The 24,234-nt window shown below is 41.3% G+C and overlaps 1 protein-coding gene and 1 long non-coding RNA gene across 4 annotated transcripts in view; one reads left to right on the forward strand and one right to left on the reverse strand.

The window, feature by feature from the left end:
- The window catches only part of PBX1 (PBX homeobox 1), a 293,317-nt gene that overhangs the window by 191,822 nt on the left and 77,261 nt on the right, over positions 1-24,234 (forward strand). The window lies entirely within an intron of this gene.
- LOC111539278 overlaps positions 18,962-24,234 on the reverse strand; it is a 5,617-nt gene continuing 344 nt past the window's right edge. The window contains exons 2-4 of the long non-coding RNA XR_002730625.1: positions 20,165-21,417; positions 19,696-19,952; positions 18,962-19,206 (exon numbers count right to left, since the gene is read on the reverse strand). This is a non-coding gene — a long non-coding RNA (uncharacterized LOC111539278). The remainder of the gene's footprint in view (positions 19,207-19,695; positions 19,953-20,164; positions 21,418-24,234) is intronic.

A 24,234-nucleotide genomic window follows, 5' to 3' on the forward strand; every position in this document is an offset into this window, starting at 1 on the left:
TGTGTGTGTGTGTGTGTGTGTGTGTGTGTGTGTGTGTGTGTGTGTGTACCTGCCCATGTGCATTCCCTGAATGCTCATTGCTGTGTGATGACCTTTCTTACTAAAATGCATGTTTGTATGTCTTTGTGTATGTATGAAATATCTGAGAATATAGTATTTAGACCCCATTAGTGAGGGTAAAAATGTACAGATAAGCTATATCATTTATGATTCTGATATGCCTACTGTCAAAATAACACACTATTTTGACAGTTGCTTTATCTTTACTCTCACTGACTACAATAAGAAACTAGTTTCTTAGCAACTAAAATAAATTATCAAACAAGAGCTTAAAAAATTTTTTTAAGCCCACAATAGAAAAAGTAGACCCATAGTTGGTGTCTGGGCGAGCTATTCCTATTGTGTGGGAATGAAATTTACCGAAACATTCTGAAACCCTTTGGCTGGTCCAGCTGCCCTTGGTTAGCACCAATGGGGGCAGAGACAGTCAGAAGTAGCTTTCAGGAGGCTTGGGGAAAATGTTCATTGTTCTTTTTCTTCTTTGTTTCAGTGGCTTCTTTTTAAAAACCATTTCTTATGTTATATACTAGGCTAGAAAGTACTATAAGAACTAGTACATAAGATCTGGAACAGAAAGCCTGCATTCAGATTTGTCTTCACTGTGACTTGTAAGCAGTGGCTTATATATCAGTTAATTAGCCAAAATGATAGTGGTAGCGGCTGGGAAGCAAAAGAGAAATTTAGCTACTTCAGGCCTATTGTTTTATGTCTTTAAACATTTTGAAACCCCCTAAGGTAACAATTTTTAAATAGGGTCTAGGGATCCCCAACATTTTCAGGGAGACTATGAGGTCAAAAGTATATTAATGCTTTTAAGATGGTATTTGCAGGCCGGGTGCGGTGACTCACACCTGTAATCCCAGCACTTTGGGAGGCCGAGACAGGCAGATCACTTGAGGTCAGGAGTTCGAGATCAACCTGGTCAAGATGGTAAAACCCCGTCTCTACTAAAAGTACAAAATTAGCCAGGCATGGTGGCGCATGCCTGTAATCCCAGCTAATTCTGAGGTGGGAGATTTGCTTGAGCCCAGGAGGTGGAAGTGACAGTGAGCTGAGATCGCGCCACTGCACACTCCAACCTGGGTGACAGAGTGAGACTCTGTCTCCAAAAAAAAAAAAAGATGGTATTTGCTTTATTTACTCTCAGTCTTTTATGAATGTGTACAATGGAGTTTTCCACAGGCTTCATGTAATATTGTCACAGACTGAATGCAGAAACAGGAGAATCTGGCCATCTTCTTTTAAGTCAGACCTTAAAAAGATTTGTAAAAGTGTAAAACTCACTCTTCTCACTAATATATTTGTTTCAAAGACATTTTTTGTAGAGATGGGTTATTTATGTTCAAATGTAATGGGTTTATTGCCTTTTTTTTTTTTTTTTTTACCAGAGTCTTGCTCTGTCGCCCAGCCTAGAGCGCAATGGTGCACTCTTGGCTCACTGCATCCTCCACCTCCCGGGTTCAAGTGATTCTCCTGCCTCGGCCTCCCAAGTAGCCGGGGTTACAGGCACCTGCCACCACGCCCAGCTAATTTTTGTGTTTTTAGTAGAGATGGGGTTTCACCACATTGACCAGGCTGAAACTCCTGGCCTCGTGATCCACCCGCCTCGGCCTCCCAAAGTGCTGGGATTATAGGTGTGAGTCACCTCGCCTGGCCGGTTTATTGCTTTTAAATGAATTAACATTTAAAAATTCCTTAGTCTCAAATTTCTGAATATTGATAGATATGACCTATATAAACAGAAGCTATTTGGAGTCCTCAATAGTTTTTAAGAGTGTAAAGGGGTCTCAAACCCAAAAGGTTTGAGAAACACTGCTTCTAAAAACTGGCTGTCTATGCCTGTGTGTGATTCACAGGTTTGGCAAAGTCACCAACACTATTTCCTTTCAAATATCATGGGAGATTTTAACGTGGCTACCAAGAAACAAACAAGTAGAGATGTCAGACAGTTAATGTGTCCATTTAGACTCCTTTAAGGAGTGTGTGTGTGTGTGTGTGTGTGTGTGTGTGTGTGTGTGTGTGTCTGTCCTCAGTGCTTAGATATTCAGGTAGATAGACACTCAGCTCTTAAGAAAGGAATTCATTTCTACTCATAATTTCCTTCTGCTGGTGCCATGGCAAATGCAGTTCTGAGTAAAAGAGTCTGCGTGCATAGGTGCCACCCTACCAAATACTGTGAGCCAGATTGCCATTCTGGACCAAGATCTGAGAAGGAAGAGATAGGGGAGGATGCAGAATGTGGAAGGAAGAGAGGGGGGAATTGTTAATTAAGCTCTATTAAATATTAATTGAAATATAAATTTAAAACCTCACCAACTCCTGACAGTTATATAATCTAATTAAGTGGTAGGTCCTGTTGCCCCACGGTGTCTTTTGGTGTATTAGGGGAATAAAGTGATCTTCTGCTCATAAACACCATGAGGGCTTTATTAATCCAAGGCATTTGCCAATAAAGTAGATGGGAAAGGCGGCAATAATAGTAATTTTATGGAACATGGAAGAATTGAAGGGGCAATTTTGATGTGGATAGGAATGCAGTGAATCAGCTGCAGTGATCCACATGGAACCTGCATGCTTTGGCCTGTCACTGGGGTAAGGAAGATGAAGTCCTTGTGTACCATTCCACATTTACATGTGTATTTTTTGCTCATGGAGAATGTATATTGAATCCCTGAGACCAGTTTTAATTTTATAAACTGCCTTTGGTGGGGAAAATGGTATGTCTGTGCATGTGTGTGTTTTAGAATGAAAGTTTCAAAAGAATATAACTTGTAAGGGTTATGGAGATGAATCTGATTTCTTACTAGCAAACATGAGTAAGCCTGTGTTTTGCAAAATTTCCAGCAACAGGGCTGTGGGAGAATAGTAAAAACGATCTGAATCTTTTATCTGTGCTGTAAGAGAAAAGAGCCTCTACACTCATTTCTTTTCTGGCTCTCAAAGGTTCTTAATGGAAAGTTAAATAAAGTGCACAAGATTGTCTTTATTTTTTGTTTCTTTGAATTATTTTATAATTTTAAAAAAGTGCATAGCATGTAGTTCTGAGATGTTGTAGTTGGTGTAACTCAATTTAAAAAATAATTATCATAAGTTAAGTCAGCGACTCTTAGTCTTTATTTTTGACCAGGCTGTAGACGAATGCACCATTAATTTCTCTGCGTAAAATCAGGGTTATTTAATTCTCCTTGTTATCTTGTCTTTTGTTTGGATTTTGGTAGTTGTTGTTTCACATTATCTTGTATCAGGATTTCATTGTATCCCCCCATTTTCTATTGCTGTTGGTACGTTAGTCCCCAAGTTTGTGAGATACTATTTCAGTTTTAGAAAAGGAGTCCCTTGGAATTAAAAATGGATTTTGCAAGACCACCGTTGACTTCGTGCAGGTCGGCCAGACCCATTTGTGGGTAACAAAGCCCTTGCGTGGTTTTGACCTTTGATTTGTGGAAATGAGAGTGGCTTCTCCTCCCCAGGGCCACTGTGGCTAGCTGGACTTGGGGGACGAGCGTAATAGAATTGTGTCATGGATTGCTCTGTTACTCCCCATATGTTAGCAATTTTATTGTGGTCTCTTTTATTTCCTTTTCAATTTGGGCCCCAGCTTTTTCCCAAAGGAGTGTGGATGAAGGCTGTCAGTGTTGGAAATGGTAATGATGCAGTTGAGCAGTTGCCGCACCTCTGAAGGTGGCAGGAGTAGCCTTGAAAGGCTCCTGAGAGGAGAGAGTTCTATTTAGTGTGGTGGAGAAGGGGTCAGTACTCTTGGTTGTCATTTAGTATGTATCTAGGAAAAGCGTGTTCCCTTGGCCACTGGAAAGCTGGGCTTGGGAAGATGTGTATGTATCTCGGCAAAGGTGGACTGAGCAGGTGGGGGACTTACAGCCTGTCCTGATCTCTGAGTGATAGTGTGTGCCCACTGCCCTGCTGCCTATGTGCCCGGCTGGTGTGTGGAAGGGAGCTCATGGGAAAAAGCAGAGGCCGGGCTCCTTTTGAGAACTTGGCAAAGGCTTCCCTGTTCGCTTTAGAGTGCTTCTTTTCTTGAAGCCAGTGCTGGATCTTGGGTCTGTGCTGCTGACGTTTTAGAACATGAGAAAGAGCCGCAGTAGGAGCCAAGTATCTGCCAGACTGTGTCGGGAGAACCTTTATCATTTCTGTCAGATACATCACAACTCGCTTGTCTTACCATACATCTTCCTAAATGTGACAGAATATTCAGCTGTTATTAATTGAATACTCTCTAATTTAACTGCTTAGCGGGAGAAAGAGTGACTGGTTTGTTTCAACACGTAAAACTGGCATCAACCTGTATGTGGGTTTCAATGCTGTTGCATTGCAGGGACTGAAAAAGTGATTGTACAAGGAGAAGTGGTTACCCTACTTTTCAACAGGGTAGCTAAATTCAGTTTATTGTTCTAAAACAAAGGGGTGTGTGCATGTGTATGTGCGTGCGGGTGCGTGCGTGTGTGTGTGTGTGTGTGTGAGAGAGAGAGAGATTAGGATAATACAGATCAGTTTATGGGCATGATATGCTTCATGATCTTTTGTGCTAAGTATGTTATAGGTGGTACTCCAGCTCCTCTGAAGTTTAACTCACCTAGAAGTCGCAATGACACTGTGGTTTTTTTTTTTTTTTTTTAAATCAAAAAGCTTAAAAGAATGAACTTGTTTTATCTTTATCTTTGTCATCAATAAAATGTAAATAAAGAGCCCTACAAATTTCTGCATAATATTGAATATGGTGCTAAGAATTAAAAGACATCTTGATGAAATAAATTAAAGATTAAAATATAAGGAGCTAAGAATGAATTTTGAGAGTCTGCACACAACTCCTCTCCTTGGACCTTTGATGGAAGAACAAAAGTGAGTCAACTGTCAGTTTCTCCAGCTACCCTAGAAAAGCAATAGAAGGTTCATTGATCTAGGAAGAATCTAGGCCATGAACTAGACATCCTGCTACACTTGTGGGTATTTTCGCTCTTGTTGCCCAGGTTGGAGTGCAAGGGCACAATCTCAACCTCCACCTCCCAGTTGCAAGCGATTCTCCTGCCTCAGCCTCCCAAGTAGCTGGGATTAGACCCATGCACCACCATGCCCAGCTAATTTTGTATTTTTAGTAGAGATGAGATCTCCATGTTGGTCAGGCTGTTCTTGAACTCCTGACCTAAGGTGATCCCCCCACCTCGGCCTCCCAAAGTGTTGAGATTACAGGCGTGAGCCACCGTGCCCAGTCTTTTACTTGCGGTTATTTTTAAAAATGTACTTATGTATACATAATTCCTGTTGTCATTTTAAAAGAAGATAGAAAAATGTGCTCGGTGCCAGAATGCCTCTAGGTTCATATACAGCATTTTTTTTTTTTTTAAAGAAATGAATTCAAAGCACGATAATAAGTAGAAGTCTGACTTGGCTCTCAGCAGTGAGGTAGAGTGAAACAAAAGACAGTGTCCCCAACTCTGCCATGAAGGTCAGCAGAGTGTGATGTGGCACTTTGCAGAGATGGATGAGAGTTCCAAGGCTGAGGACAAGGAAGAGCATACCTGCAGTCCTTTCAGTCGCCCATCATGGGACTATTAGCTTGAGCGTTCTGGAAAATATTATTACCCCCAGGGCGCCATGTAACTCCCTGGCTCCTGACAAGCTGCCAACATGGCTTTCTCTGGGCTGCAAAGTTGGAGCTCCCCTGGCAGGGTGCCAGGGTTTTAAGAAGGCTCTGGGGGCCCAAGGTAGCCTCCTGGTGCAAGTTAACATTCATTGTAAAACCCAATTCAGGGAAAAAAAAAAAAAAAACAACAACACCCTTTCCTTGCTTTCTCCTCTGCACAGAGCTAGCTGGCATACAAGTAATATCTGTGCTGGCACATTGCCCCTTATTTTAGGGGCTGGCTTTTGCTTTGGGATGGCATGGAGAAGGGGATTATTTGCACTGTAGCTTTTGATGTAAGCCATCATTGTCATATTATATGAATAGCACCACATAGGGATGGCTGAGCACAAAGACCAGTCCTCCATCCCTCCCTCACACTGCCCTATGTAACCCAAGTCCTTGTCACAAAAGGGCTGTCTGATTTTTTCTCCCTTTAAAATCTTGTGGAAAATAGTGGCCTTAGTTGGAAACCTTAATTTTTAAAAAGCATCCTTTAATTTGGGCATTGCAAAACGTTAAAAATTGGAAAAACCAGAGATAATTTACATGTTTGTACACAGAAATGCTGCACACATATGCTTATAATCATATTTATAATTTTCTTTGTTGCAGTTTACAAAACATACACTTGGTTATGAGGTCTTAAGGTATCCTAATATTGCATACATAGTCATAGAAAAAAAAAAAGTAACACATAAATTTGGGTAATTCAGAATAGAAGCCTATATCATGAAAATACTAAAACCATAAAATCTACTTACTTGAGGAAAACTGATTTGAGAATATCTGGTACGTTTCTTAACTCACTAAGTTTAGTGTTTGTAAAACAAATAGAAGATAATGTTTTTAGTAGACTCTGGGTGTCCATATACATATATGTAACTATACATATTTCGGCTTTATCATAACGTTTGAATGGAGAATGCTTAATGTAGTAATATAACAACATAGCAAAAATTCTAAACTTTAAATATATAATTCAAACAGTTGTTACAGGTGAAGTCTAGGTAAGGAGAAAAAATGTATTTATGAAGCAACTCATTGAATAACTCAGCATTCTTAGCTCTGTGATGCATTGGGAGTTGTAGGGAAGGGAGTTGGGAGTTGAGGAAGTGGAAGTGGTATTTCGTCATATTCCTGAAACTATTCTGGATTTTTTTTGTCAGGAGAAAGATGCAACAAATATTTATAGGGACCCCCCTGTTTTTTTTTTTTTTTGTTTTTTGTTTTTTTTTTGCAAGAGGAGAACAGAGGACATAGCAATGAACAAGAGAGAAGGTGTCATTGCCCCCCATGGAAACTGGATTTTTATAAGGGAGACATATAAAAAATATTTTAGGGTTCAAGGATGTAGCCTGACAGGGAACAGTGATATTTTTGAAAAGCTGATCATGACTTGTACAGTTCAATTTCAGAGTACTGATGAGAAAAATCATGAAATATTTTAATTTTGACATAACACCTGGAAATCTCTAAGCAAATGCCATTGGAAATTAATAATATTTGGTCCTAATGTTGAAGTCGTACCTATTCAACTCACTGAAGATTCATGTTTTCAGTTACTGTCTGAAGTTTGACCAAACAGGGAAAATCAAGGGGTTGCTTAAAAGAATGTTAAGTAGCAACCCCAAAGTAATGTTTTAGCTTTCTAAATACTGAAAGAGGTTTAAGGTTAAGTTATCTTGTCCACCCTGTTAATCATATAAATTCTATTATCCCTTTAACATATCTAGCCAATGAAGTCAGTGTTTTCCATCTGCAGTCAGTTGGGTATTGACAAGGAACAAGAAAGGATTTATAAAATATATTTTTTTTCAAGCTCATTTTAGCTATTTTTTTTTTTTTTTAAATCTCTAAATCATGCTGTTACTATTTCGTCACCCAGCATGTTTCCATTAAGGCAATCACATTAGGTTGGGTTGACCCAGTAAAACTTTCCAAGGTTTATCAACCACCAGGCCAATTCAGACTGCAACCAAAGCTATGTTCTCCTCTTTGGTGGGCTGGTCAAAGTGAACCTTTGGATCTGATAAGACCAAGTACGTACTCCCATGCGATAGTGTTTTTACTAAAACACTTTCAGTTTTATAATTTAAAATTGTACTTCATGGCGTTGGAGATGATTAGACTTTTCCTGCAGATGGAACTATGTGTTGGATCTGATTTTTAGTTGGGCAGCAAACCTACCCAGAACCATCTACTTGACCAGTTTTATCCTTACCCACAGCCGCCTCATATTTCTACAGCACTTCATATTTCACAGTAATTTTCCCTCCTTGATCCTACGAGTTCTATCCCCAGAAACCTGTGTTATTTTCATCCCTTACAGAACCACAGATCTGTGAGTGGAATGTTGTGTTCACAAAATACTGTTGATTATTCTACCGCTTCAGTGGTTGTTTCAGACAACCACCCTTTTCTGTTCATGATTGCTTCAGTATATCAGTGCATGGTGTCATGGGTTACAGCTAATAAAACTCCCACTCAAGTGACTGCAGCCTGGCTTGGTGGGAAGTGACATTGTGAGCTGCAGGCTGACTCTGAAGAGGCAGGTTTTAGATGTGCCCTGATGCCAGGGATTGATCTTGGCTCTGCAGAGTGGAGGACATAGAGATGATGCGAGCATCCCTGCCTAATGATCCCTGGTAGAGGATGGGTGGAAGGTGACTTCCGGGGCCATGCTCAGGTGGAAGCCTGCCTGCCCTCACTGCCTTCTTACCCTGTGTCCATCACAACCTTTCCTATCCTTCCCAGTGACCAGCCAAGGGCAAGACAAGACTGCAAATTACTATCTAAAAGTATACTTGGCCCCTTCAAAGTGTGAGAGTTGGATCACTTTTTTTTTTCTCTCTCTCCCATGCTCCTTTCATACCAACAGCCAACAAGCTGGAAACTAAAATCCCTTTTCCTTTCAACTTAGTCAGTTCCATAGCATGAGCTGAGTGCCTGTTGTGCTCACCTAGCATCATGCCTGGCACATAGTAGGTACTCACTAAATACTCGCTGAATTACTAAATGCATGGAAGTTTCAGGATCCAATGAGAGTGATAAAGAAATGTAACGGAAAATTAAGGCAAGCAAAGGCAGGCAAAACAAATCCTCTGCCTAAAGGAGTCAGGAGACTGGGTACCCTTGGAGATAGTAACTGTAAAGGGTTTGGCTGGGGCTTCTGGGTGCTGCTCATAATACTCTCTTGATCCCACTTATGGAGACTGGGCTGCATGCATTATATGAAAATTCACTGTACAGCCGTAATGTATGTATTCCTACTTAATATATTTTATCCTACTATCAAAAAAAAAAAAAAAAAAAGACTTTAAAGGATAGTGTTGGTTCTCAAGTACCTTAACAATCTTTTTGTGGGTGAGAGTGGAAGGTGGGTGTAGAAACCAATATACAGGCAACGAATTAGGATCATTATTTGGCTGAACCCCCATATTCTAGTTACATGCTGTGATTGCAGGGGGAAGAATGGCTCATTCTAAGCTCTGCCCTTATGTATGCCATTAACATGGATTCCCAGGGGGTGGGTCACCTTCTGAATGGAGGCCCCTAAATCTAATGCACAAGGAAGCCCAGACTCATTGCACCTGGGTGACACAGAATCCTGGGGTAGCTGGTTCAGGAGCTTCATGTGCTGGTTCCCATTTATGATTTTTTTTTTCTTTTTTTAAAGAAAGAAACATAAGGAAAACATTTGCTTTGACATTGAATCCACCCCTACATGTAACAGTAATTGCAGGAGCTAGAGGGGGAAAGAAAGTCTCATTCCAATTTGGGGCCAACCACCTTGACAGTATTGTGTTAAACCTTCTGTAGTGGTAAAGCCAGGCTGCAGCGAGGCAACCCTGGCACAGGTGGACACTCAGGGGGACACGGAGAGCTGGAGCTGGGAGACGCTTCTGGAGCCAGGAGACTAAGGAGTACAAAATTACCTTTTGGGGCACTCTCAGGGAAGACCTGTGCCTCCAGGCCCAGCCCTTGGTTATGGCCTGTGCTCCTGACTCCTTAGGGGGTTTTGGCCATGAGCTAATCAGATGCCCAGTTCCCACGGTAAGAGACGACTGCTTGACCTCCACGTGGAGCCAAACTAGATCCCCCTAAAAACCACAGCCGTAAAGCTCTGTAGAGGTAGTGGCCTCTTCAAAGTCCCCAAGCACGCAGCCACATGTGCTTCCTCCTCCAGTCTCCGTGTGTCTGTAAAAGTTCAAATACTGAGTCAAGTTTATTGTTTCTATCTCGTTTATTTTAAGTATAGTTTTACACTTTATTATGTGCAGTGACATCTTAAATGGAGCCTGTCACTCCGTCTTGACTACTGCTCGGGGCTGGAGCCACTTACCATGTCACACATTCAGCAGCCCTGATTAACCGGATCAGAATGAGCAGCTCCAACTCCACCCTCCCCAAAATAGTGCCCCTTATTTATATGAAGCAAAATATGAGAACAACAGGATCCTGGATCTAAAGTGGGAAGGTTTCCAAGTTGAGGAAGTTTGGGGTAGCGTTTCCCTCCCTTCCTCCCTCCCTCCCTTCTTCCATCCCTCCTTTCCTCCTTCCATCCCCCCCTTCCCTCCCTTCTCTCCCTTCCTCCCTTTCTCCGTCTTTCCCTCCTTCCTTCCTTCGGATTTTTTAAAACATATTTTGTTATATATTCACTCTCTTTAAGAATAACACTTTGTTTGGTTAACTCCTGCCCCCCAAAACAACAACAATAAAAAACACAATTTTACAACTTTCTTTTCTTCTTCTCTCGTCTGTGGTTGCAAGTCAGTTTTTGTAGCCCTGTCATTATGTGAGGTGGCCTAGAGTAATTTGAATATTTCATTCTCCCGGCTGCTAATGCAGCATGCGTTACAGATGGTACTTGCTTCATCCTTCTGGACCTGGTTCAATTATAAATGAAAGTAGGGAGCTGAGATTTGTCTTTTTGTCTCTGCTTAGTTGGAATAACACAATAAAGCTTGATGGGTAAGAATTTCTCAAACTGCCTCTTTTTCACCTCGGACATTTCCTAATTAGATTTCTCCTTAGAGTACTTGGTTTGCACTCACATTTGAAGCCGAATGTATAATCATTGTTATTATTTTTGAATATTTTCTTTCCTCTCACTTGGAATAAGGCTGTATTCTAAAAGTATAAGCAACCTCTGCCTCCCCGACCCCCACCCATCTTTTTCTTTTTACTTTCTATTTGTCATCAATTCTTAGCAGTGACCGCATTATTTCTTCAAGAATCTTGAGTAAAACCACTTCCCTCCTCTATGCCCTTAAAAGTACTGTCCTCTCACATCACACTACTTAGGGACACATTGGTGGTCAGGGAAAAGGTTTTTTCCTGACAGTAAGACGTATCTGCTCAGCTCACTAAATCAATATATAAAAATAGAACACACGTGTAGAGCAAATTATGCAAATTTATGAGTATAATCTTATATGCACATATTTATTAGACACTAGTAGTATTTTTAATGTGTTTGTGTGGAGGAGGGTGTGTGCACACACATGCCAGAAGGCTTTGGGTTTGGTATGTTTTTGGACATTCTAAAAAATAAACATTAAGCGTCGTCTTTCATTGGGACATTATTCTTACGGTCATTTTATCAAATGGTAAAGCTTGCTGTTTAGTTCAGGCTATACCTTTACTGGGATTTTTTTCCTTCAGCCTCAAATTTATGAGCACTAAGTGTTGGGCAAATACAGTACTATAGATACTCTTAGAAGGGTGACTAATTCACATGTCTACCAGTAATGTCAAAGAAGGAGGGATAAACCAACTATATTCTCTAAGATTAATTGATATTGTATTAGATTACGTGGACGCTCCAAGAAGATCTATGTATGTATTTTTAATTTCACTTTGTTCCTCACCTACTGTTGGAAACCAGCTTTGCAGTGTGACACCTGTGGGCTCAACACTCTTTCACCCTTGTTTTGATGATCTGCCTTTGTAAAGTTAAATAGAATATAAATTGATAGTATCTCCTAGCCTCCTATGGTTCTATAAGTTTAAGTCATTAAGATGAAGAATAAAGTGGCCTACAGAGAAATTGCCAGCTTAAAAGAGAAAGTGTTTGGAATGTTACAGTAAGAGCTGTGACGCCCTCGGTCAATACAGGTTGGCAGAAGCAGCACAGTTTAGGGAACTCTGTTCTTTTCTGATGCAATTTGCAGGAGTCCTCAGCTCAGCATCTCACTTGTTTTTCCTACTATGTTAAATGTGATCCAACCTACCCTTAGAGATAACAGTGAAAATTAACCTAAAACACAGAGCCAAGTCTTTCAGAAACATGACCATACTTTAAAAAATATAAAGTGTGCTTCATTTTCGTATCAGCTTATGATAACCCACCTTCTGGAACCAACCTTGTAACGGGTGACCTGGGTCTGCAGTGTGCAGTAGGTTCATTCCTCCATGTGTCTCTGTCTATCTTGATTTCTGGCTCCGCTTCTGGTATCCAAATGATATTCGATGAGCAATTTGGAACCTAAATGGAGTTAGAAATGCTATTATTCCATATTTTTCAAGTAGTTTAAAGCACATCTTTGTAGCAAGTTTTCTAGGAACACAACAATTAGAAATGTTTAATAACCTGTGGTCACTTTCTTACAATTAATTATCTTGAACTCATTTTCTGCTAATATCAAATCTTGCCAGAATAATGAAATTGGAGTTCCTATTTTCAACTAGTTTTCATTTGTCAATCATTGACCTACTTTTCTTTGGAAATTTGTAATAAACTGAAAAATAATAGCAGCCGTACTAATATTGGTATAATAATTTCCAGTATATGGAGTACTTTTCATATATATTATCTCAATTTTGATATCATGATAATTCTAAAGGGATCGCTTTTATTTTTGTTAGTTTACAAATGTGAAAACAAACCCAGAGAGGTTAAAGAGTCAAAATCACAATTCAAGTCCAATGTGAATGTGTTAGGATTAGGTTCAAATGTGAGTAACTGAAACCACATCCACCCCCTTTCAAAAAATAGGAAGCAAGATACAAGCAGTTCAGGGCTGGCAGAGTGGCTCTACAGATCACAAAAAACTTAGGCTCCTTCCTGATTTTTGACTCAGTCTTCCCTAAAAGGTGATCCTGTGTCATCCTCATGATCTAAGTTGACTGCTAGAGCTCCAGCCATTCCACCTGCATTCCAGGCACCAGAATGGAGGAAGGGGCAGAGAATAATGGTAGACGTATTCCCTTTAAAAAAAAAAAAAAACTTTATAGCATAATACTTGTACTACCACTTGTATCCCATCAGTTAGGACTTAGTATTATGACTACACTTAGTTACAAGGGAGCCTTGGACATGTAGCTGGGTAAAAATGTTCCAGCTCTCAGAAACAGGGCAAGTTTCTGAAATGTCACTGCACTTGGGTGTAGCTGTAGCCTCCAGATTTTCCCTAGCCAAGAAAGATAGACCGAGGAGTCATTTTAATTGTCTAGATCTGATAGGGAACATAGGTGTCATGTTATACTAGAGAATCTGGCTGAGGGCAAAGGCAAATCTTGATCGTATTAATAACCATTAGCTCTATTGGGTATAATTGTACACATTTGCAGCAAGGCACATCCGAAGAGGAGGTGATGGACTTCCAGAGCAACAGCAACACTGAAAAGGCACTGACTCTAATCATGCCATGGTGAGCAATCTGTGGAGACAAGAGTGACCACAAACTCTGATGTAAATTCATAAAGATTCATCTGTGTGCTCCAAGCTGCTAAATTCACATGCCCTCTTGGTGTTACTTCCTACTTAAACTTTAATAGAATGGTTTATAGGATTGCGGAGATTTATAGGATCAATTCCTTGGTTATTTGGTGGCCAGTGGTCAGGGAACCTAAATGCCATATATGACCTCAGTAGATAGGGCTTCTTACTGTCAACATTATTTCTGGAGGAAAAAAGAATCCAAATTTCCAAGTACGTGGGCATATACTTTATGCTCTGTAACTCTTGTCAGTGAGCTCAGCAGGTGGGGTGTTTTCCCTCAGTTCTTTGTCTTCTATGTCAATTGCCCCAAGGGCTTTGGGAGTTACAGTACACACACACATCATACCTCAGAGGTACTGATGGCAGATAGCTATCTTTGATTTATTTGTATTTTTTGAAGAATAAGATGAAAATAGAGCACCTGTATGTTCACGACAGGAAGGATTTTGTGTGTATTTGTGTATCTGTATAATATTTCACATTGTATATCACTTTAGCCTCTTAATATGATTTTCCTTAGGTCACAAATCCATATAGAATATTTGACAGTGTAGCTTGCTCTAATATTTTTGTTGCAGTAATGTGGGGATGACCACATTACTCATAAGTGAGCTCTGCTGGTCTCTTCAGAATGTCAGGAGAAACTTTATGGTGCTGCCTGCACCACCACATATTTTATTTAGACCACAGATGTTCAGTCTCATAATTTAGTTGTCTTATTTTGTTACATTTTCAGCTGCACTTTTTCTTTTTCTTTTCTTGCCTTTATAATTTTATTGAAATTTGTCTCAATAGTTAGAGCCCACCTACATGGAAAAAGACTATTATTTGTGGCAACTTTGGTCCACAAATCTATATACATAACTTGAAATGCATAGATTTCTTATCTAAGAAACCTTTGCAAACCCTATATGAAATGTAGAAGTGTGCATATATCTTTACCATTATTGCAACTACTGTTTCAGTAGTTTCTGGTGGAACATTTGCAACGACTTCCAAAGGTATTCTTCTTCTAATTTAAGACTTTTGTTTGGTTTTTATGAGCCAAGCTGTCTTTATTATAATTCTCCCATGAATTGGTCTTCTTTGGGAAGAAATTTTCTAGCACTGGAGGACAGGTTTCCATATAGTTACAGGTTAAAATACCCTTCCTCCACCCTCACCTTTCCAGCTTGATTGCTTCTATCAGCAGCCACATATATGGTTGTCAACAGTATACAGATAGTGATTTAACCCTCAGTTTTAGGAACATATAGAAGTGATATCTTGACAAAAAGGGGCAAGCAGTATAAAGATGTACATGTAGCCCTACCTACTTCCATGATTTTTGTCTCTGCCCAGCAAGAGTCAGTGTTATCTTTAAAAACAAATTACTTTGGTATATGTGCAGTAACATGTATGTATGTGTGAGATTGTGCACACATACATGTGCAGTGGAGTGGGCATCAATGTATTTTACTGATTGAAGAACACAGAGTAATTTCTGTTCTCATTTGTTTTGGAAACTTGGAACAGGAAGAGGGAACTTGGCTTCATCAATGAAGATGATTGGCTCCTGATAATGGCTCCCTTCTGGTGCCAGATTTAAGGGAGGAAAAAGCAAACAGCTGTTCAAAATGACTTTCACCTAGTAAACATAGGAGAGAAGGCAGCTAACACTTATTGGGTGCCTTCTGTGTGCCCAGCTCTAGTCTAATTGCTTTACACATGTTAACTCATTTAAACCTGATGGCAATCCTGTGAGATAAATGTGGTTCTCCCCAGTTTACGGATGAAGAAACAACGGAGGCTTTGAGAATTGAACTGACTCTCCCAGAGTCAGACAGCTAATAAGAGGCAGAGGAGTTGGAATTTAACTTAGGTCTGTCTCATTTTAAAACCATCCAGTTACCAGAGAATCATGGAAACTTGTGTCACTGTGAGTCAGATACTCTCATTCTGTCAGGGTGTGACGTGCCCCTTAAAATACTGTTATGTGAAATCATAGCTGGTGGCTTTGTGCACTGTCTTCACTGACTCTGCTAACCTTGTTTGAATAAATTAAAAAATATTTATGAACATGTCCCAAGCCCCTAGCAAAGTTCTAAATGCCGTTGGGGGTCAAAAGAAGGGTAAAATATGGTCCCTGCCCTTGGATGGGTAACTCTCATTTGGCAGTCAGAAAAGCAGTACATGTAGCAGCTGATGGCCGTGACGATATTTAATAAATTTGTGACTTGGGTGACAACAGAAACTAAGTAACTGTATGACATCATTCAAGCACCAAATCCAGAAGCAGAGAGGGGGAGATTACTATATGCTAGGTTGAACAAACCTAGAAGGACAGTTTAAACGTGGCTGCATGGAAGGCTGGAAAGAAACTTGAGAGGAACAGCTGGACTGAGCGGTGACTGTAGAAACATAAAGTGTCATCATTGCAGATTTAAGAAGAGTAACATCTGCCTGGTACTTTACAGTTTTCCAAGCACTATATTTTCTTATCTCTATTTTCCCTCACTTCCATTACTATTGATCATCATCACCCCTGCTTTACCTATGAGGAACACCAATCAAGTACCATCCCATACACATACCGTGCCCCAGGAAGGGCTCTTGAGGAAATAAATAAGACTCTCGAGCTAAGAGAGAAGCAGCAGGATACTTGCTCATGGTCACACAGCTAGTGAGAAGCAGGGACTTGGCCTTATCCCACGCCCTCTGATACCAACTTTGGATAAAAAGTAAAGGCTGGCCGGGCGCGGTGGCTCAAGCCTGTAATCCCAGCACTTTGGGAGGCCGAGATGGGCGGATCACAAGGTCAGGAGATCGAGACCATCCTGGCTAACCCGGTGAAACCCCGTCTCCACTAAAAAATATACAAAAAAAAAAAACTAGCCGGGCGAGGTGGCGGGCGCCTGTAGTCCCAGCTACTCAGGAGGCTGAGGCAGGAGAATGGCGTAAACCCGGGAGGCGGAGCTTGCAGTGAGCTGAGATCCGGCCACTGCACTCCAGCCTGGGCGACAGAGCGAGCCCCCGTCTCAAAAAAAAAAAAAAAAAAAAAAAAAAGTAAAGGCTTTTTCTAGAGTTTTATATTCCTTATCAACGACTTCTAGTTTACAAATGGGTTGTATTCCAGAAATGTTCTTTTCCCTTTCCTTTTCTTTTTTCTTTTTTTTTTTTTTTTTTTTGAGATGGAGTCTGGCTCTGTCACCTAGCCTGGAATGCAATGGCGTGATCACTGCAACCTTTGCCTCCTGGGTTCAAGTGATTCTTCTGCCTCAGCCTCCTTGAGTAGCTGGGATTACAGGCGCGTGCCACCACATCCGGCTAATCTTTTTGTATTTTTTAGTAGAGATGGGGTTTCACCACGTTGGTGAGGCTAGTTTCGAACTCCTGGCCTTATGATCCGCCCACCTCAGCCTCCCAAAGTGCTGGGGTTGCAGGTGGTGTGAGCTTTTATCCTGTTTTTTTTTTTTTTTTTTTTTGGCAACCTATAACACATTTTCAGTAAGTATCATAAGGCTAGATTCCGAGGTCCATTTGGACCTATTGCAAAAGAGCTTGTGCCTTGACTGTGACCTGCCTATTCTGTTTTAATTATGTCTGTTCATTCTTTACAAAATAGTTTTTAATACAAACAATACATTCTGAGGCAGGGCAGACTATATAATTTGCGGTTCCCAGTACAAAAGGAAAGTGTCAACTCTTCCTTCAAAAATTAAGTATTTCAAGATGGTGTCATCAGAGCATGAAACCAAACACGGGGTCCTTCTGCATGAGAGGCCCTGGGGTTCCACACAGGTCTCATGCTCACAAAGCCAGTGCTTTGGTTTAGAATACAAGGAATACCTTTTTATCCTGGAAATGTTATCAGGGAGTGTGCTGGAGGCATATACGTGTGCAGGGGCTGGAGAGGAGCAGTGGACAGGATATGGATTGGATGTGGCTTTCTGTGTCCATCTGCACTCCTAAGTACCAGGAACGTGTTAACTCTCAGTTGCACAAGGAAAAATCTCTCTTGATAAGTCATCCCCAAAGAATTCTGATTTGGAGCAAAGGAGAGAATGTAAAAGTGGGAGGTAGCACAAACATCAAAAAGAAAAAAGGGGGGGTGCTTTTGGTACTCACTGCCAACTCAGATTTGGTTCATTTTCAAGTTTATAAGTTTATTATTATAAGTGTAGATAAGGCCCATTCTTATGTAGAAGTCGCAGTACCTTCCACATATATTTCTGGCACAGAAAAACAGATGGGATAGAAACTTACACAAAAATCACATCTGCCACTCTGGACAATTAAGCAAAACATGAAATTGCAACTAAAAACCACAGGGTATTTAAATAGAACAAGATTTCAAATGAAGGACTCATGTTGTTGAACCAGAATGTAGTTTAACTCTACATCTTCTGAAAAGGGAGGATATTTTTTGGTCTTTCCATATATACTTCTCCCCCCTCCCCCCCCACATCAGTAGATGTGCCTACTTAACGAAAACAACTTTTCTCATTCAAAGAGAGGCTAAGCCAAAATATAGTACGCTTTCAAATCATGTTATCTAAAGGGACATGGAAAGGGAGTAAAAAACCCTAACATTGATTTCACACCAGCCATGTGCTAGGGGCTCAGCAAAACTGCAGACAGCAAGTACAGCCGACTTTATTTTACAGTTGAGGAAACAAGCTCTGAGATGTCATCCAAGGCCTCCCAAACAGTAAGTGCTAGCTGGGGACTTAAGGCTTGAATGCTAAGTCCAAGCTTGTATTCTTCCCACACACCAGACTACCCATCCTGTTCTGAATTCCAACACAAGAAGCCCAGGACACAGAGGGGTACAGGGCCTGCAAAGCAATCCAGCCCCTCAACCTTGCAGGAACCCTATCATCAAGAGGGGAGACCCTCCTATTAACATTCTCTGGATCCTCATGGAGGCTGAGCACTGCTTTATAACTTTGCTTTTACTCCCTTAAATGTTTCGAAAGTGTGACTTGGATTTATAGATGGCAACGACTTTCCGTTGTGTGAAACCCAATGGTTCCCGATAGAATGGTTCCAGCCAGCAAGAACAGTTGCCCTGTACTGAGTATAGCGGAAGAAGAAAACAACTGACAGAGAAGCATATCATCTCTGTCTACCCACTGTGCCCAATCCACTCTGCCTTATCTCCCTGCCTTGGACCTGGAATATTGTCAACCTATTTGTGTGAGATAAGAAAACTCTCATTAAGAAATCCATTCATCATGCCTGTAATTCCAGCACTTTGGGAGGCCAAGGCAGGCAGATCACTTGAGGCCAGGAGTTCAAGCCCAGCCTGAGTGATATGGTGAAATCTGTCTCTACTAAAAATACATAAATTAACTGGGTGTGTTGGTGCATGCCTGTAATCCCAGCTACTCTAGAGGCTTAGGCATGAGAATTAGTTGAACCCAGGAGGCAGAGGTTGCAGTGAGCTGAGATTGCACCACTGCACTCTAGCCTGGGCAACAGGGTGAGACTCTGTCTCAAAAAAAAAAAAAAAAAAAAAAAAGGAAGGAAAGAAGGGAGGCAGGCCAGCCATTCAAATTGATTCGAACATCAGATTCTTTGTCTGAACTTATACATGTGGTGTGGTTTGACTCCCTTATAAATACATCGAATTTGCTGGCTTAAAGCTTTGGAGTGGATCATGAAGAATCTCACAGGGATCAAATGAGACTCTGGCCCCAAATTATGGATCTGTACTCTGGGTTCATTTTCTTTCCTGGCCCCTACAAAGGTAAGTAGAAGACACATTTCCTTTGGTGTCAGAAATGGCTTCATCTTTGTGATCCTGCAGGGAAAGTGTGACACAAGGGAAGACTTAGGTCCAGAAGATGCTATAAATGAAGTGGGGAAAGCACCTTGCCCCTAATTAAGGCCCCTGGGACTCTCTTCTGCCCTTCACATGATGAAGTCCCATTTTGACATTTATTAAATGGGCCCAGTAGAACCAGTCCTCTCCTAAGGCTGTTGTAAGGACCAGATGAGGTCTTGTGTGTGCTGTACAAATGGGAATGACACCATCATAACCAGGAAGATTGAGTTGGAAATCTAGGGAGCATGGCAAATGTGGACCTTGAGCCAACTTTTATTCCTGTGGCACCAAATCATTTATGAATAACTTATATATAAGTGATGAAACTCTATAGTACTAAAAGGCACTTGGTTCCAGTCACTTGCCCTCATGCCCTCACTCCATTTTGGTCTGTAAAAAATGTCTGTGCTCATGTGAATTCCCACACTTTCTCTCTGCTTGCCTGCACCTATCCCAGTTACCTACCTTTTGACTCCCTTTTTTAGCTTTCAGATGGTAACTGAGTTGAGACCAGTACATACCTGCATGTAAGCAGACAGCCCATGCTTATCTGAATTCCTGGTGTAAGCCCAGTGTAGTGCAAAGAGCATGGACATTGAAGAACTGCACTTGAGTAAGCTGTAACTTTGAACTTATTTTCCTAAAAAATAGGCATCCAGGATCTACTTCTGAAGCTTGATGTGTGGGTCAGCATAGACAATGTAGGTGAGATAAAAGGAAAGCTGTTGGGAAGGTATAAAGCACTATTGCAATAAAGAAGTCTAAATTGCTATTCAAAGGCTATCTGACTATCTCTGCCTTTTTAGAGCATGCTTATTTTCCAGGTCCATGTCTTAGCCCTCCCAGTCCCATCTTTGCTCTTTATAGATAAGGTAGAGTGACTTGCCCAAGATTACAAAGATCAAGAGTGGCAGACCAAGGACATCGCTCTCACTTGAAAACTAGGGCTCTTTTCACTATAGCCAGCTCTTTATTGGGAAATCATTATCATCAGTGTCACCTTCTGTGCTCCGAATACATCAGCCTCGCAGTTGGGTGCACACTTCCTTCCCTTCTTGACCATGCAGGCTAGTGCCATTCTCTTCTGCAGTTTTCATTGCTGGGATGTCTTGCAGAATGATGCCTCAAGCAGTTCTGTATCTATAGGGGTCCATCATTTTCCCCTTAAGGATCTTCTCCTATAGGGTGCAGCTATGCAGTTATCTTACTGGCTCATCTCTGTTTTCTGCTATAACTTTTGAAGTGCATCACCATCTCCTAACTGTTTGTACTGGTGGCTCAGAGAATTTCCTTGAGCAAAGTGCATTTCTGAAGCCAAGTCCCAGCACTGCCATGTCTTTTGATGCCCTCGGTCTCCTTTCTCAGATGTGCAGTAAAAATATTGGTGTTAATTACATAGGCTTGAGATACATGCAAAGAAGAGGGTGAAGACAGCCGTGACCTCTAAAAGAGAGGCACAGGTCAGTAAAAGATGCATTCATTCAAAAGACTGCTGCTTGTCCTGTGTTGGGCCAATCCTTTTCAGCAAGGTAATTTAAATTTAAAGTCAGCATCTCCTGATTCTGTTGCCTAAAGGTTCCAGCTTTCACAGGACAGGTACGCTTCGCTCCCAGGCCTCCTGGGAGGCCTACTCCACCCTTCCTCTACCGTTTTCTTGCTTCTCCCTAAAACCCTTGAAGAAATAGCATACTTCCTGCCCACATCTTCAGCTAAGGGACCGCCAGGGGATTTCAGTGTTTATTGCTTTTTTCTCTGGCTTTGGAACAGTTCCGACCAGCTACTATTTGAAAAATATAGAAGTATTTTTTTGCTTATTATCAAAAGGAGAATGTAGTTTTCTTGCAACAAAATGAGAACTTGATATCTTTCTTGCCTCAAGGGTGTGTGTTGGGAGAGGGGGATGGTGTTCAGCCTTCTCTTCCTCCACCTCTGTATCCTGGTAGCCAGAAATGAAGTTCCAAGCCACACCAGCGAGGGCAGGCTGCCTTTCATGAGAGGCAGACGTGTAGTAATTACCTTTTTGCCTATGTGCCTCTGTCCCCTTTGCTGAGAGGGTTCCCTTGCCGCTCTGTCTGTTGTCTGCACACCGCATTTGTTTGTCTGGAATGCAGAACTCCTTGCACTTGACAATCACTACAGTCTTTCTGCTTTTTCTCTTAAACAGCTTTTTTAAAGCCCCCAGAGACCCTTTAAAAAATAAAAAAAAAAGAATGCAAATAGAAATTGCGCTGGAAGCTGAAATGAACATTGTTGCGAGTCATAAGATCCTGGTCACACTGGGACAAACTCTTTTTTATTTTGGGTAATATTTTTTCTTTGGCATTTATTACACCTCTGTTAAACACAGCTCATGTGACACAGTGTTACTCATAGGCAATCAGAAAAAAGCGGAAAGTTGAGCCATTAGTAGGGCAGGGCAACTTATTGTTAATAGCAGCCATTAAAGCTGAAAGGAAAAATTACCCATCTGCCCCCGCCAGACCTGTCTGTCTGAGATCGAGATTGGGCCTCCAGGCCGGAAGGGGGGCTGGGCAAACATGAGGGAAGGAGAATGGAATGTAGAAACTGAGATCTTTGTAAGGGAAGATAGAGTTGAATTCAAGGGTGGGCCCTACCCCAAGAATAGGGGGAAAAAGAAATCCTGCCCCAAGAATTCCAGCTGTTCTTTGTCTGATCATCCTTTCTCAGGAAAGCACCTGATAGCTTTTATCCAAAGATCTGCTGCAAAATGCATTTTAGCTACAGATAGGAAATTCAAAAGAAAGATTCCTGTAGCAACAACACTTTGTAATTATGAAATACTTTCCATCACAGTGCATAACATATAACAGATTTACTACACCAAAATTCTTTGCCGTTAGATCTTGGGATACAGCAGCGAAATTTTCTCTATCTTTAAAAGAACATGTGGTTTAACCCCCTTCAGACATTTTAAATCCTAGCCAAAGATGCAATGCCATTTACCCACTCTGACAAGCTACTCTAAAAGTGTGCTTGTTTGATGGGGCCGTATCAGATATCAGATAGGAAAATCAATTTGAGTGGGCTTTGCCACGAATATGTTTATAAAACTCACAACTCGTCTGGAAAAAGAAAGGCAAGTGGCCCATTTTACAGATGGTGCTAACTCACTCCAGTGCAGAGAGTGACTGTTGTCACCAGGATCACATATCAACTTGGAAAATCGTAATAGAAACCAGACTTGTGGCTTGGGGTATAGCCCCTGAAAGGGTCTAGAACAGCCCACTCCCCTGTCCTGCCCCCCTTACACCTTAAAAGGGACAGTGGCTGGGAACTATTGCTGCCCTGCATGCTTTTTCAGGCAGAGATACCAGAATGAGGTCTGAAAGGATACTTGGGTGGCCCCAGAGAAGACCTCCAGGATTGACTGAGAGTCTGAGCATTGCTGGCAGTACTTAGCATTTAGGCTACCCTGAGTGCATGCCTGGCTCATGATAAGTGGTTTGGCCTGTCAGAGGCAGGAGGTGCCTGCTGACTCAGACCCAGAGAGGTGACTCCTACTCTGAGTGTCTGATTTCTCAGATATGACTATATCCAGTTCTGGGATCCAGCCCTGACCTGTTCCTTGGCTATCAAAACTATCATAAGGTCAGATCAGCTTAACTCATCTCCTAGGTACTTCTTGGTAGATTTTGGTTCCTTCTTGCATTTTGTGGCTTTGTTCCACTAAGAGCAGTTGTTCTCAGCCCTCTGTACTGGTGGCACAATTTTGAATACTATAATTATTTTGGTTGCACGTTGGAATGAATTTAAAGGTCTCTCAAAGGATCTTCAGCTCCATGTCACTCATCAAATAGAGCTCTTTTCTATTTTCCAGCTCTTGCATATAGGTACACACACACACACACACACACACATACACACACACACACACACACACACATGATATGCTGTGTCTTGCCTTCCACTCTCAGATCGTAACCTGATAGGCTGAATTGAGTGACCCACTCAGCTCAACAGTCCTATTTCAGACACTGCTGACACACTGTGTATCTTCCTGTGTACCAGCAATCAGGCTGTAGTCAATTAAATTGTTTTGAAAATTAGTTTTATGCACTTATCAGTTGTTTAAGAGGAGTCTGGCAGTTTTGGCCTTAAGAGTTCCTTGTCAAAGACTATGGCGTGAAAGATCACTGGTCTCGGGCTTCTATGCTGTGATTAAATGTGGAGAGTGGTTTTGGGGACATGTGTCTTAAGGGATAAGCTAGTGAGGAATAGGTTGGGACTGGTAGGACGAGCGGCCCATGGCACATTTCAGAGCCATTAAACCATACTCCACGCCTCGTGGGCCGTGGCTCTCTCTTCACCCGTGGATCATCTCGAGAGGGGATTCATGATGTCACCTGGAGTCTGTGCTCTCTCCAAGTGTACTGGAAAGGATTGGGTATTGGGAAGGCATTGGAAAGCTGGTATTAGAAAGAGTTAGCTGGGGAGAGATTTGACTGAAGAGAAGGAAGCGTGTTTGCAGTGTTAGGGCAGTGGATCGTCCTCAAAAGGCCCAGAACTTAAGAAAGTCAGAAAGCTATTTTTCTGCTACTCCCCATGTTAGTGAAGGCAATTTTTTAATGTGATACCACTTTGAATTCTTTGACCTTTAAGAAATATGAATAAGAGAAAAGGATAGATGGCAAGATAGATGAGGAACTTCAGAGGGGGCTAAGATAACTTTAAGGGAAAGCTCGTGAGTTGTTGAATTGTTTTACATAGTGGGGTGCTGTGAATAGGATGTTAAGGAAAGTTCTTCAGATATAAACGACAGAACAAGAAAAAAATAAACTTAACATAAGATATTTTTTCTTTTTCAGCAAGGCACAGGGTTCTTTGGGAAGCTGCAAAAAATTCAGAAGTCATGGTGCCTTTTTTCATAGAATTTACCAAGTAGAGATTTTTTGTAGGCATATCATTAAATGCTGGACTCTCAAGTGAAATGAGAAGTCTCCATCTGGGAGGTATAAAAGGAAACCCCCATCTGGTTGGTTTTAG

This window comes from Piliocolobus tephrosceles, chromosome 1 (genome assembly GCF_002776525.5).
Source record: "Piliocolobus tephrosceles isolate RC106 chromosome 1, ASM277652v3, whole genome shotgun sequence".
Taxonomy (NCBI): domain Eukaryota; kingdom Metazoa; phylum Chordata; class Mammalia; order Primates; family Cercopithecidae; genus Piliocolobus; species Piliocolobus tephrosceles.